Consider the following 14,041-nt stretch of genomic DNA (forward strand, 5'->3'; position numbering starts at 1 on the left):
CATTCTAAAAGTGCAACCAACCCTAAAGAAATCTTTACAACTCATACATCTTAAACCATCGAGGTTAGGATACGCTCGGGATGATTGCATCTCATACTATGCATTATAGCATCTTTGCCAGTTCTTTAAACATTGTCCTTACCGGACGATGATGGTATTTCAGCATTTGGAGTTATCACGTATCGAAGCTTTTGCCTGCACAATCTTGCAGTCAAAAAAGGCAAGTTCATCGCTTGCTCATGTCATTTGATTATTTGTATCAAATTATATGCAAAGTACTATACTTATCACTCATGCATTGAAAAGCAAAGTATTATTTTACAATTATGAATATGACTATGTGGTGGGCAATGGAACCATGGTATGTGTTGATATGGTGGAGGTTCCATTGCAATGGGTTATATCACCCTAGGATTAATTACCAATGCCGTCCAGTGATTCTAGCGCCGTACATATCGCGTTATCCATAAGATCTATAATGGCTCTGGGGAAGTCAGCTGTATCTTTTCCCTTCTGCACGCCAACGGATCGGAGAGCCGGTGGGGTGTTGAGGCTGCCGCAATAGGTTGGGAAATCCTTTTAAATCCCCATCCATTAGTGATGATAAGCTCTACGATCTATGATGGATTGTCCGGAGTACACCATGAGTAAAGCCGTATTATCGGGGGAAGTCTACTGGAGGTGTACGGTTGGACAAAAGGGTGGGTTTGCAGGGTCGCGGAGAAGGCAGTGATTGGCTTGGATCTTATACTGGGCCTCACACCAAAGGAAGTGTGGACGAGCTGAGGACATACTCTCGGCCGGCAACATGGTTAAGATCTCTTGTGGGGTAAAGTAACGCACCTCTGCAGAGGGTATCAAGAATTGTGACTGTCACTCCCTGTTCCGGGAAGGGAGGCGAACGCGTAGAAAGGAACTCCACGAAGTTCTAGTCAACCTGTGAAGACTGACGGGCATAGTTCTCAGAATAAAATAAACCTTTTGAAGAAATGTTTATGAAAACTTGCATTTGCCTATGACTTTCTGGTCTATGGCTGTAGCTAGTGCATGATACACATATTTCCTAATATGAACTTGCTGAGTACGCTCGTACTCATTCTATCCCATTTGAACCCCCTTCTTAGATCAAGGCACCGAAGGAGAAACTACCGTGGAACTCAAAGACAAAGGAGTCAACTGCAATAAGATGAAGAATCCAATCAAAGAAGTCAATGGAGTCAACTTCCGCATCAGCTATAATGAAAACCTAGACTAGTAATAGAAGGGAACCTTTCCCTAATCATAGCTCCCAAGTAGCTAGAGTTCTATAGCAAGCCAAGTAGCTCTTAAACTTGAGTTAGCAATAAGATAGACTACGAATCGTTCTTCTGGAGCTTTATTTGAAGTTTCACCTCACTGTAAAGTAGGAGGTTGTGTTGATCTTATGTAAACAGCTCATGTGTACTTCTATAGACATACCTTGGACTCGCATATGTTTCTATTGTACCACTCTGAGAGATGTAATATGAGTGGAACGGTGTTTCACTTGTGTTATGTCAACGACTTGTGTACTACACCATGCAGTGGTACGCTGGGTCATCACAGCTGGTATCAGAGCAAATGCTTTGACCCTAGGATTAAAACCCTTTAAAGGAGGCCTATAGGTTTGGTAGTGTCTATAGGAAGTTGTCTTAGCCAAACCAACTATTCTTTTGACTTGAGATGGGTATTCACTTGAGAATAATCCTAACACACTTGAGTCAATCTTTCTTATCTATCTTTCTTAAGTAAAGTTAGTTAGTTATATGGTTTCATTCCAAATAATTAGAACACCATTGAAGCTTAAAATAAATGGTGGTAGTAGACCACAATTGGTATACAATACATGGTAGTCCAAAGAGAGGATACAACCATAAGGAAGATATCCTATTGGAAGAAGTATACCAATGCAAGTTATAGTTAAGTAAGAAGTCATTAAAAATGTCAAATGACTGATGTTAAGTAAGGGGGATAAGTTATATAAGGTAGTATATGTCTATGATGAGTCAATCATAGGAGGTAAGGAAGAGTGATAGGAGTTATACAAGTTTACTCTTCATGGTAAAGTTGGTAACCATATATGATTCACTTGAGAATCATGATGTGAGGGAGTAGAACATCATAAGTATGATAACAAAAGGATGATAAGGAGTAGGATTTAGGGAATAGTTCGAAAGCTTAGGCCTTAAAATCCTAATAACTGTACCAAGTATGTTAGAACCATAGTCCTTAATGTAAAGAAGGCTTAATTAGAGCATATCACATAGAGAAATCCTAGAGTTATAGGTGGTATATTCTAAACAATCATGTGTTTAGAGTAGCCATGTTATAGTTTCGAGAGATCATGTGAGTTTAGTTTCAATTGAATTAAAGTTAAGTTAGCACTTCCCAAGGAAATTAGATCAATCACAACTATCCTAGCCCAATTTGCTCAAGTTTATTTGATTGCAAGTGAGCAATTAAGATAAATGTTGAGACAAATAGTAGAAATTCACGTATTCGTGCTAAGTATCACAACCTAAACCTATCTTATGTGGTGTTATATACTACACCTCTGATCCTGATGTTTAGGGATATCTTACCCAATTATTATATTCAGGCATATAAGGATGTGTATTATAAACACAAAGCTGGATTTTCTTGAATCTTCATTGATTGACTAGATCCATACATGAAGTTTGACTTTGATATGCAAATGCATGTTGCAATATCAAACTCTTACTTGATGTTATAGGTCTAGAGGGTAAAGGTATTCGTGTGAGGGAGTGACGAATTCTGAAGATTTGAAGACAAGATGAAGGTTCACTTGAAGAAGGAAGTAAAATTGTGGGAAGCAACCACAACAATCTGAAGGAAGGACCAATCAAAACTCACTTTTATCCTTAATCAAGGAGTACTTCAACATGGAAGTATCATGAAAATAAGAAAAATAGTGAATATGGAGCAGAAGAAGTGGAGCCATATTCATTCTGGAAGAAGGGAATGCAAGTGAAGTCACTTATAATACTATTTTCATAGTGTCAACAAGTGGTTTTCTTGCAAAACAAACCTTAGAAGAAGGAAAATAGACAAGTGAAGTCGTAGCTAGTATAATAAGACCACATCTAATATAGGATAATGAAGAGAAAGAATGTGAAGTGAGGTATATCTTATCTAAAACTATGTAAGTAGTCACAGCTGGTAGGTAGATAATTGACTAGAACCATAACATAGCCACAGCTGGTATCCAATAAGCCACATCTGGTACTAGATAGTCTGCAGCTGGTAACAGATAGCCCACAGCCTGAACATTTCTTTACCCTAAAAGAAAGGGGGAATTCCGCAGCTAGTATTTCACAGCTGGTATTTCGTAGTTGGTAAATATTTAGTCGGAGGATTCATAATGGATACTCACAACTGTGTGGATACATCACAAAGAATTCTTCGTGAGACTTTAGAAAAGTACAAGATATAAACCAGACTTAGACCAACTACCTACCCTTGGAGTTTAATTATTAGAAGAAAGGAAGTTGGAAGATCATTAGTAAACTCCAAGGGGGAGAGGAAGGCTGAATGAGAAGTATTAAAGATATTATGGTAGAGTGATAGATGAAGAAGAAGGTCTGAACTGAGAGGAAGTCCGATCTTATTTTTATAAGGTTGTTGGGAACTACCCATATAAAAGTACTCTCAGGAGGTTGTCAGACCAGAAGCCGAGGTTCATATCTCGAAGAAGTAAAAGTTAGACCTTAACTTGAGTGGGTAATTGTAATTACTCAAAACCAAGAGAACTTAAGTAAGCTTAAGATAATGAAGTTGGATGAAGAAGATGTCGAAGGACATGCAAAGCTTAAGAAGGCTTAATACCGAAGGAGTTTGACCATACCAAAACATAAGCCTATTAGAAAGATTCCTTTCATGGAACCTAAAGAAACCAAAAGGAAGATAACTAGTATAAACTAGAAGCCATGATTGGATGGACTAAATGAGTCTAATCCATTCGTAGGAATAAACCACCAGGACCATGCTTACTGTAAATACCTTACCAAGTACCATTACTTTCGTTATGGTAGTAAGGGAAAACAATACCCTACTTTAAATGAATCTTTTAGAATTAAGGTTTGGACATCACAGCTAGTACACCATAGTGCCATATTACACCGCAGCTGGAATACCGCACCTGGTAGAACCAAGTTATGTGTACCCAAATAGGAAGATGTCACCACAGCCATTAGTAAAGTCCATTAACACAATAAGATGTCTTAATCCAAGAATCTTTGGATAGTAAGCCTATAAGCTTAGAGTGTTGGAAGAAATCATAGAATAGAAGAAAGTATCAGTGCCAGACATCAGAAGACTCCAGGAAGGATCTGGACTAGGGATATATTCAATTATATCTAATGTGATCACCATGGAGTTGAAGGATGGTGATCTGTTCAAGACATTTCAACATTCCGAAACCTGAGAGCGTTCGAACTTCGGGACGAAGTTCAGTTTAAGGGGGAGAGGCTGTAATATCCCAGGTTTAGAGGCAATAAAATGAGAGAACACCAAAGTGTGCATTGCATTTATGCATAGAAAATCCGGGGAATTTTCGCGCTTTCAAATAAAACTTACCACAGTAACAGAAGTTTCACTTGACTTGCTGGAATTGAAGTAGATCATCAAGTCAAGCGCTATAAACTTCACTGTGATCTTTGTTAAAACCTTGTTTTGGGTAGAGATGATTTGATCTATGGATTAGATCAAATGGAATTATATTTACAACAACACATTCTTTAAGAATCAAACCCTAACTTATTAACACTTAAAAGTTAGCAACTACCTGTGTGTGTAATTTAATTCGCTTCTAAACTTATTACAAAATAAGGTAAAACAAAGGGTCTAAAGTGCAGAAAAGCCACACATTATTATTTAAATCATAACTTAATAAGTACATGGAATATCATAAAACTAAATCCGTTTACATTACGAATTATAGTTCAAACTATTTGAATAAAACTAACTATGGGTATTTTGAAACTCATATGATCATGCCTTGGTGAAATCAAACACCAACTATCCAAAATTTGAGGAATAACCTTCAACCTTGATCTTTTGATCAATATTATAATATAAATCCAATCCAATATGATATAGTGACTCATCCACAATAATAAAACCATCCACAAGATATTTAGTAACAAATTCCACTTGGCTATCCAAAAATAAATCATATGAGAGGATAATGATCTTGCCACATAGGATGAAAATATCTACATGACTTGCTTTCCAAGCTACACCACCTCATGCTCAAAGGATTGCTATGGATGAGGGCATGACACCCAAGCACCTTACTCATCAAACCAACACAAGAGTCACCACCTATGTGTCATGATACTAGAGCTTGCCCAAGCCTATAAATAGAGCCACACCCTTCATCAATTTGGACATCTTGTACCATGCTACAAGGAAACCAAACACTTGAGACCTTCCATGTGAATTAGCTAGGATCAAGATGAAGAAGCTAGGAGGTGGAGGCATACCACAAGATGCAGGTTTATCAGATTTCCTGAAGAACAAGCTACAAAATATTGCAAGGTAGAATCCCTAGGCAAACCATATATTTAGAGGATCATATCATCATATCTTGAGTAGGACCTTAGGCTATTACAAGACATTTAGAAGTGATAGAGATTATAGATGCTAACCATAGCCATGTCTATCCTAGAGAATTTTAGAGTAGTATTACATCTTACTTGTTTAAACCAACCTTTAATCTTGTAGATGAGAGCCATGTTCCATTAGTGAAACATAACCAAAGCTTATGCTCATATTCTAATCCTAGTTGTGTATCACATTGGTGATCACCACTTAAACCCTAAACTACATTTGAATTCCAACCCATGGATTAACTTGGATTATAATTAGAACCCTGCCATACCTCATGCCTATTTATACTTAAATTTAGTGAAGATTATGCAAAACTCTAAACCCTTTCATACAGGATCCACCCCACATAAAATATTGTTTCCTAACTTGTGTATCATGTATCACAAGTATAAACCAAGCCATATATACCCAAGCTTAAGTGCTACTTAAGTAAGAAAAGTAAAACCAATATCCAATTCTATTTGGTATCCCAAGTACTTGTTTAGTTAACCAAATAGGAAAATGTATCCTAGTTTGAACCATCACCTTAACAAATGAATTAACCATAATGAGCTTAGGATCTATGTTAAATAATTCAAGTCAGTAATTTGCTAAGCAAGATTAGTAATTACAGAGTTTGTTCAACCATCTTCTTAAACCTTTGGAAACAATTCTTCACATAAAATCATGAACCAATCCATTCCCATTGCCATTTATTTTAAACTCTAGCTATAATTATAATATGTGCACAATCCATATTATGATGTACAAGTCAAACTTAACAAAGTGTTCACCAAGCACATGTTATAATTTTCAACCATTCAAACAGAGTGGTTCCTAAATAAAAGGAATAGAGATAAACATTTAAAACCATGTTCATTTTCAATTTAAAATGCATTTCACAAGAACACCAAATTAATCAATTATGAAATGGTTGTTTATAAACAAAACAATACAACAGGTAGCATTATCAAATTGTTCTGATATTAAAATATTTTAGAATCTGCAAAACAACACATAATTCAAATCAAGTTAAAACCAGTAAATAAAAACAGAAAAAGAAAACAGAAATTTGAAAAAGAAAATGGAGGGAAACTTACCTGGCAGGCCGAACAGCACCGCAGCAGCCCATCACCACCACGTCCACCAAGCCCAGTATCAGCCCAGCCCACAAAAGAAAACGGTCCATATACCGTTTCACGTTTAATAGAAGGCCATCGCCTTCGTCTTCCTTCCCGGCGTCGACAGCGCAGAGGGGAGCTTCGGCCACGTCCTCGACGGGGATAAGAACGCCGCCGGACGCCAGAGACCATCTCAGAGCCTCGCCAAATCTTCTCGCGTCCGTCTCATCCACTTCTCATCAAGATTCGTGCTTAGGACAAGCTTCGACCTCGCTGTGCATCCCGGCCATCTCCGATGTCAAGTCGGCGTTGCCGACCACCAATTGCCCTATAAATATGCACAGAGCTTCGCCAGGAAACCCTAATGCTTCGCCGCCAACTCTCTGGCTTTCTCCATCTCTCAATCTCTCGATATCATCCACAGTACATCGCCGGAGTCGAGCACGAAGATGGCGGAGGAGGCCACCCCAAGCTTGATTAGTTAGTCCAGAAGAAGCACATGGACTCAGGGATCCTCGGGATGGAGCCAATCGTTCAAGGGGAGCTCGGAATCGAGCTAATTTTAAACTTCCCTTTCGGTGTACTGTGGAGGTCTCGGCGAGCTGGAGCTCGTTTCCGTGCACCATCTTCACCGGCGAGCATCTCCACGCGTCGAGGGTGAGCTTGCGCATCTCTGGAGCCCCTATTTGTGTCGTTTCATCCACCGTAGCTTGAGTTAGCCGTTTGGCCGGAGTGCGCCGCCGCAGGACATGGTGGCCGGTGATGCTCCGGTGAGTATTTCAGTAAACTGCCACCACCATCGTACTCAGTAGGTCGAGAGGGTCCAGAAACATGTAGTAGATCATCCCGGGGAGCCCAAAATCGGCGTCGCCGTCGCGTTCTGACCCGCCGGCGTCAAGCCGCCGGTGGTGTCGACGTGGAGGTGGACCCGCTGGTCGTGTTGACTGGTCTTTGCCTGCGTGGCAAGTGACCTAGTCAACGGCCCCACCAGTCAGTCTCTCAGACTAGAAACGAACCGGTATATTTAGTAATTTAGTTTAATTTCAAATTCCAGTAAATTCCTGAAACTTTGCAAAATCATAGAAATTTCATTTCAACTCAGAAAAATATAAATAATATATCAAAATGCTCACAAAAATAAACTCTATTCAAATAAAATATAAAACAAAAATGTGTATCAAATCAAAATTCATTTATTTCTAACCATATTAACTATGCCATTTCATTTATTTAAAATACCATTTGAATTCAACAAATTGTTAAGTGTAAAAATTAAATTTTAACTATTCACTAACTAAGTAAAATGTTAAGATTAATTTTATTTATCATATTTGTATTAACTTAATTATTAGTGGTAATTCATAAACCCTAATTTGCAAATTACCATTTACCATTATCTTTAAATAATAATAACTCAAGAAAATATTAGAAGCCAATATTATTTTGGTAATTCAAAACTTATTTACTTAAACATCTTTAGTTAACAAGTTAAATATTCTAAAACCTAATAACAATTATTAAACCCTGATTCTTGATTAAACCTAAATAAGAATTACTAAAATTATTAAATCTTGTAAAAATTAATAAAATGTTAAACCATTACTCATTTTGATTCAAAGTAATTAGTAACCACAACTCTATTTATCAATTACTATTTTAGGAGTTGTACCATAACTTAGAAACCCTAGTTTTAATTTAAGTAAGACATTGATCTCATTATTTCATGTATTCATCCATAGTAGTTGCAAACCTAAAACCCTAAGGATTTAACCCATGTGATCATTACACTTTAGTAGTAAATCTAAAACCCTAGTTGCTTATCACATGTGATCATGTGAATTTCAACTTTACTTGTAGAACCTTGATAAGTAACCAATGAATGCATAATCATGATCCATCAACATAAAACCAATTCAGATGAGCTTGTCATTTCATGTACCTATTCTTAATTAAAAACTTATATGATTCCCTAAGTGCCACCTAGATATAAACCCTAACTTGTTAATTGAATTAGTACTATTGATCCCTATTACTATATACCATACCATTAGGATCAACCTCAACCATCATAATTTAGTAGCACCATCATAATAAACCCTAATACCAACCTTGTGTAGCAAATCACATCACATGCTCCTATCCAACTAAACCCTACTTAGGAAATGATAAACCACTTAGCTGGGCAACCATTAGAGATTACTTAGTTAAGTAGTTGTGAAACCATAGTAAACCCTAATAGCTAATTTATAGAACCACCTTGACCATCATTCTTTGATATGATACCCATAATCAACCTTAGTAATAAACCTGCTAATACTTGCTACATATAGACCAATTCTATTTAAGAACCCAACTCATTCCTATTAGTGAAACTAATTGAATCCAATAGTAAACCATAGAAAGCAATAGCTCCTATATATAGTAGTTCATATTCTTATTTAACCTGTTCTTCAAAAGTTATTCTTTTAAAGTACAAATGTCAATCAAACCTTAGAAGCCCTAATCCTTCTTTGAAATACTCATTATTTCTTAATTAACATGTTCTTCAAAAGTTATTCTTTTGAAGTATAGCATAAGTAATCATCAACCCTGATCTGTAGAACTTAAAATTGACAACTGTTCTTTATATATTGTTCCACCACTATTCTTTATGTGTATGATTGTTATGATGTCTTATATCACTTGGTTATGATGCTAATATAACCAAACCCTAATAAGAACCTTGTTTGAGAACCATTCTAAAAGTGCAACCAACCCTAAAGAAATCTTTACAACTCATACATCTTAAACCATCGAGGTTAGGATACGCTCGGGACGATTGCATCTCATACTATGCATTATAGCATCTTTGCCAGTTCTTTAAACATTGTCCTTACCGGACGATGATGGTATTTCAGCATTTGGAGTTATCACGTATCGAAGCTTTTGCCTGCATAATCTTGCAGTCAAGAAAGGCAAGTTCATCGCTTGCTCATGTCATTTGATTATTTGTATCAAATTATATGCAAAGTACTATACTTATCACTCATGCATTGAAAAGCAAAGTATTATTTTACAATTATGAATATGACTATGTGGTGGGCAATGGAACCATGGTATGTGTTGATATGGTGGAGGTTCCATTGCAATGGGTTATATCACCCTAGGATTAATTACCAATGCCGTCCAGTGATTCTAGCGCCGTACATATCGTGTTATCCATAAGATCTATAATGGCTCTAGGGAAGTCAGCTGTATCTTTTCCCTTCTGCACGCCAACGGATCGGAGAGCCGGTGGGGTGTTGGAGGCACTGCCGCAATAGGTTGGGAAATCCTTTTAAATCCCCATCCATTAGTGATGATAAGCTCTACGATCTATGATGGATTGTCCGGAGTACACCATGAGTAAAGCCGTATTATCGGGGGAAGTCTACTGGAGGTGTACGGTTGGACAAAAGGGTGGGTTTGCGGGTGGTCGCGGAGAAGGCGATGATTGGCTTGGATCTTATCTTGGGCCTCACACCAAAGGAAGTGTGGACGAGCTGAGGACATACTCTCGGCCGGCAACATGGTTAAGATCTCTTGTGGGGTAAAGTAACGCACCTCTGCAGAGGGTATCAAGAATTGTGACTGTCACTCCCTGTTCCGGGAAGGGAACTGCGAACGCGGCAGGAAAGGAACTCCACGAAGTTCTAGTCAACCTGTGAAGACTGACGGGCATAGTTTTCAGAATAAAATTAACCTTTTGAAGAAATGTTTATGAAAACTTGCATTTGCCTATGACTTTCTGGTCTATGGCTGTAGCTAGTGCATGATACACATATTTCCTAATATGAACTTGCTGAGTACGCTCGTACTCATTCTATCCCATTTGAACCCCCTTCTTAGATCAAGGCACCGAAGGAGAAACTACCGTGGAACTCAAAGACAAAGGAGTCAACTGTAATAAGATGAAGAATCCAATCAAAGAAGTCAATAGAGTCAACTTCCGCATCAGCTATAATGAAAACCTAGACTAGTAATAGAAGGGAACCTTTCCCTAATCATAGCTCCCAAGTAGCTAGAGTTCTATAGCAAGTCAAGTAGCTCTTAAACTTGAGTTAGCAATAAGATAGACTACGAATCGTTCTTCTGGAGCTTTATTTGAAGTTTCACCTCACTGTAAAGTAGGACGTTGTGTTGATCTTATGTAAACAGCTCGTGTGTACTTCTATAGACATACCTTGGACTCGCATATGTTTCTGTTGTACCACTCTGAGAGATGTAATATGAGTGGAACGGTGTTTTACTTGTGTTATGTCAACGACTTGTGTACTACACCATGCAGTGGTACGCTGGGTCATCACACATGTCACTTTAGAAATTATTCTTTTTATCGTTTACCTACTCGAGGGCGAGTAGGAACTAAGCTTGGGGATGCTTGATACGTCTCCAACGTATCTATAATTTCTTATGTTCCATGCTAGTTTTATGACAATACCTACATGTTTTACTCATACTTTATAATGTTTTTATGCATTTTCTGGTACTAACCTATTAACAAGATGCCACAGTGCCAGTTCCTGTTTTCTGCTGTTTTTGATTTCAGAAAAGCTAGTTTACAAATATTCTCGGAATTGGACGAAACAAAAGCCCACGGCCCTATTTTCCACGGAGTGTTCCAGAAGACCAAAGAAGAGTCGAGGAAGGCCAGCAGGGGGCCCACACCATATGGCGGCGCGGCAGTGGGGCCCCCTGCGCCGACCTATGGGGAGGGAGCCCCCTGGCTCCCCCGATGCTGCCCCTTCGCCTATTTATTCCTTCGTCCCCCAAAAATCCTAGTACCGAGAGCCAAAATACGATAACAGTTCCAGAGACGCCGCCGCCATCAACCCTATCTCAGGGGGTTTAGAAGATCTCCTCCGGCACCCTGCCGGAGAGGGGAATCATCACCGGAGGGCTCTACATCACCATGCCCGTCTCCGGACTGATGCGTGACTAGTTCATCCTTGGACTATGGGTCCATAGCAGTAGCTAGATGGTTGTCTTCTCCTCTTGTGCCATCATGTTTAGATCTTGTGAGCTGCCTATCATGATCAAGATCATCTATTTGTAATGCTACATGTTGTGTTTGTTGGGATCCGATGAATATGGCTTACTATGTCAAATTGATTATTGATCTATCATATATGTGTTGTTTATGATCTTGCATGCTCTCCGTTGCTAGTAGAGGCTCTGGCCAAGTTGATACTTGTAACTCCAAGAGGGGGTATTTATGCTAGATAGTGGGTTCATGTCTCCATTGAATCTGGGGGAGTGACAGCAACCCCTAAGGTTGTGGATGTGCTGTTGCCACTAGGGATAAAACATCAATTCTTTGTCTAAGGATATTTGTATTATTTACATTACGCACAGTATTTAATGCAATTGTCTGTTGTTTGCAATTTAATACTGGAAGGGGTGCGGATGCTAACCCGAAGGTGGACTTTTTAGGCATAGATGCATGCTGGATGGCGGTCTATTCTTCTTTGTCGTAATGCCCTAAGTAAATCTCATAGTAGTCATCATGATATGTATGTGCATTGTTATGCCCTCTCTATTTGTCAATTTCTCAACTGTAATTTGTTTACCCAACATGTTATTTATCTTATTGGAGAGACACCACTAGTGAACTGTGGACCCCGGTCCATTCTTTTACATCTGAAATACAACCTACTGCAATCATTGTTCTCTTTTGTTTTCTGCAAGCAAACATCATTTTCCACACCATACGTTTAATCTTTTGTTTTCAGCAAGCCGGTTAGATTGACAACCTCACTGTTAAGTTGGGGCAAAGTGGTTTGATTGTGTTGTGCAGGTTCCACATTGGCACCGGAATCCTTGGTGTTGCACCGCACTACACTCCTTCACCAACAACCTTCACGTGATCTTCATCTCCTACTGGTTCGATAACCTTGGTTTCTTACTGAGGGAAAACTCGCTGCTGTACTCATCATACCTTCCTCTTGGGGTTCCCAACGGACGTGTGTTTTACCGTCACAAGCAACAAGCGGCTCCCACGTCCAAAATTTTCGATTTGCGCCCTTCGCCAAGGGGCCGGTACGGGGTTGCCGGCGCTTCTATTGGACTCATGGAAAAAAATAGTGTGCTATTCTAACGCTAATTGCACGCTATAGCATATCTGGAGAGCCGACGCTACACTATTTCGGCGCTATAGCGCGCTATTCTCGTTAATAGCACGCTATAGCATGCTTATAGCGTATTTTTAGACCCACGCTATTTTGTTATAGCGCGCTATTTTTTTCCTTGACTGGACTCGAAAAAGCCGTCGGCGTTATTTGGAGCACACCGGTGTGAGCCCATTTTCGCTCCCGGCCCCCAAAATGCTATCGGGGCCGTTATGAGGGACGCCGGTGGAGATGCTCTAAGAGATCTACCTGAGTAGGCATGCACGGATGATTCCTAATCTCTACTACTACTTCCATCAGTTCACAATTACTTCGTGCTCTGTGTTTAGTCAAAGTTAAACATTCAAAATATTGAACAAATATTTATGAAAAATATTAACAGTTACAAAATAAATTTTATTGTATTAGAATCATAATAAAGTGTTTTTATTATATTATGTGGTATTAAAGATATTAATATTTTCATATATTCTTAGTCAAACTTTAACAAATTTAACTTTGATTAATCCTAAAACACGGATTAAATGAAAATGGAGGGAATACATAAACGGTTTTGCTATGTCTCAGTCAACTGAGAATTCCTTAAGTCTCAGTCACCCATAAAAATGAACTTGAGTTGCACTTTTCTGTCAAAATAGTGCAATTGCACTTTTCTGAAAAGTGCAACTAGTCCGAGTTGCATATTTTTTTGAACTGCAGTTGCACTTTTATAAGGTGACTGAGACTTAAGAATAAATCTCAGTCGACTGAGACATAGGCACACCCATACATAAAAGGCTAGTGTTGAGCATCCCTAGGATTAAATCCCCAGACCCTCAGGTCCTCTCCTTGAAGCAAAAAAAAGGACACAAATTCTCACTTTTGCTTCCATAAACATACAATTACAACAAAGCAAGTGCGACACTAGCAAAAAAACAACAACATAGACACCTCGCGGGAAACATTATCGAAGACCGTCAGACACTCCGTAGCAAAAAAAATACTACTGAAGCAAAAAGAAAATACTATTGAAGCAAAAAAAGATCTCTTTGGAGACATTGCAGGAGAAAAGAAAAAATGTGGTACTGTATCAAAACAGACTTCACCGGAGGCATTTCTGGACCGGAGACCTCATAGCAACAATTATGTATGACTGTAGCGCAAACA

This window comes from Lolium perenne, chromosome 4, assembly GCF_019359855.2.
Source record: "Lolium perenne isolate Kyuss_39 chromosome 4, Kyuss_2.0, whole genome shotgun sequence".
Taxonomy (NCBI): domain Eukaryota; kingdom Viridiplantae; phylum Streptophyta; class Magnoliopsida; order Poales; family Poaceae; genus Lolium; species Lolium perenne.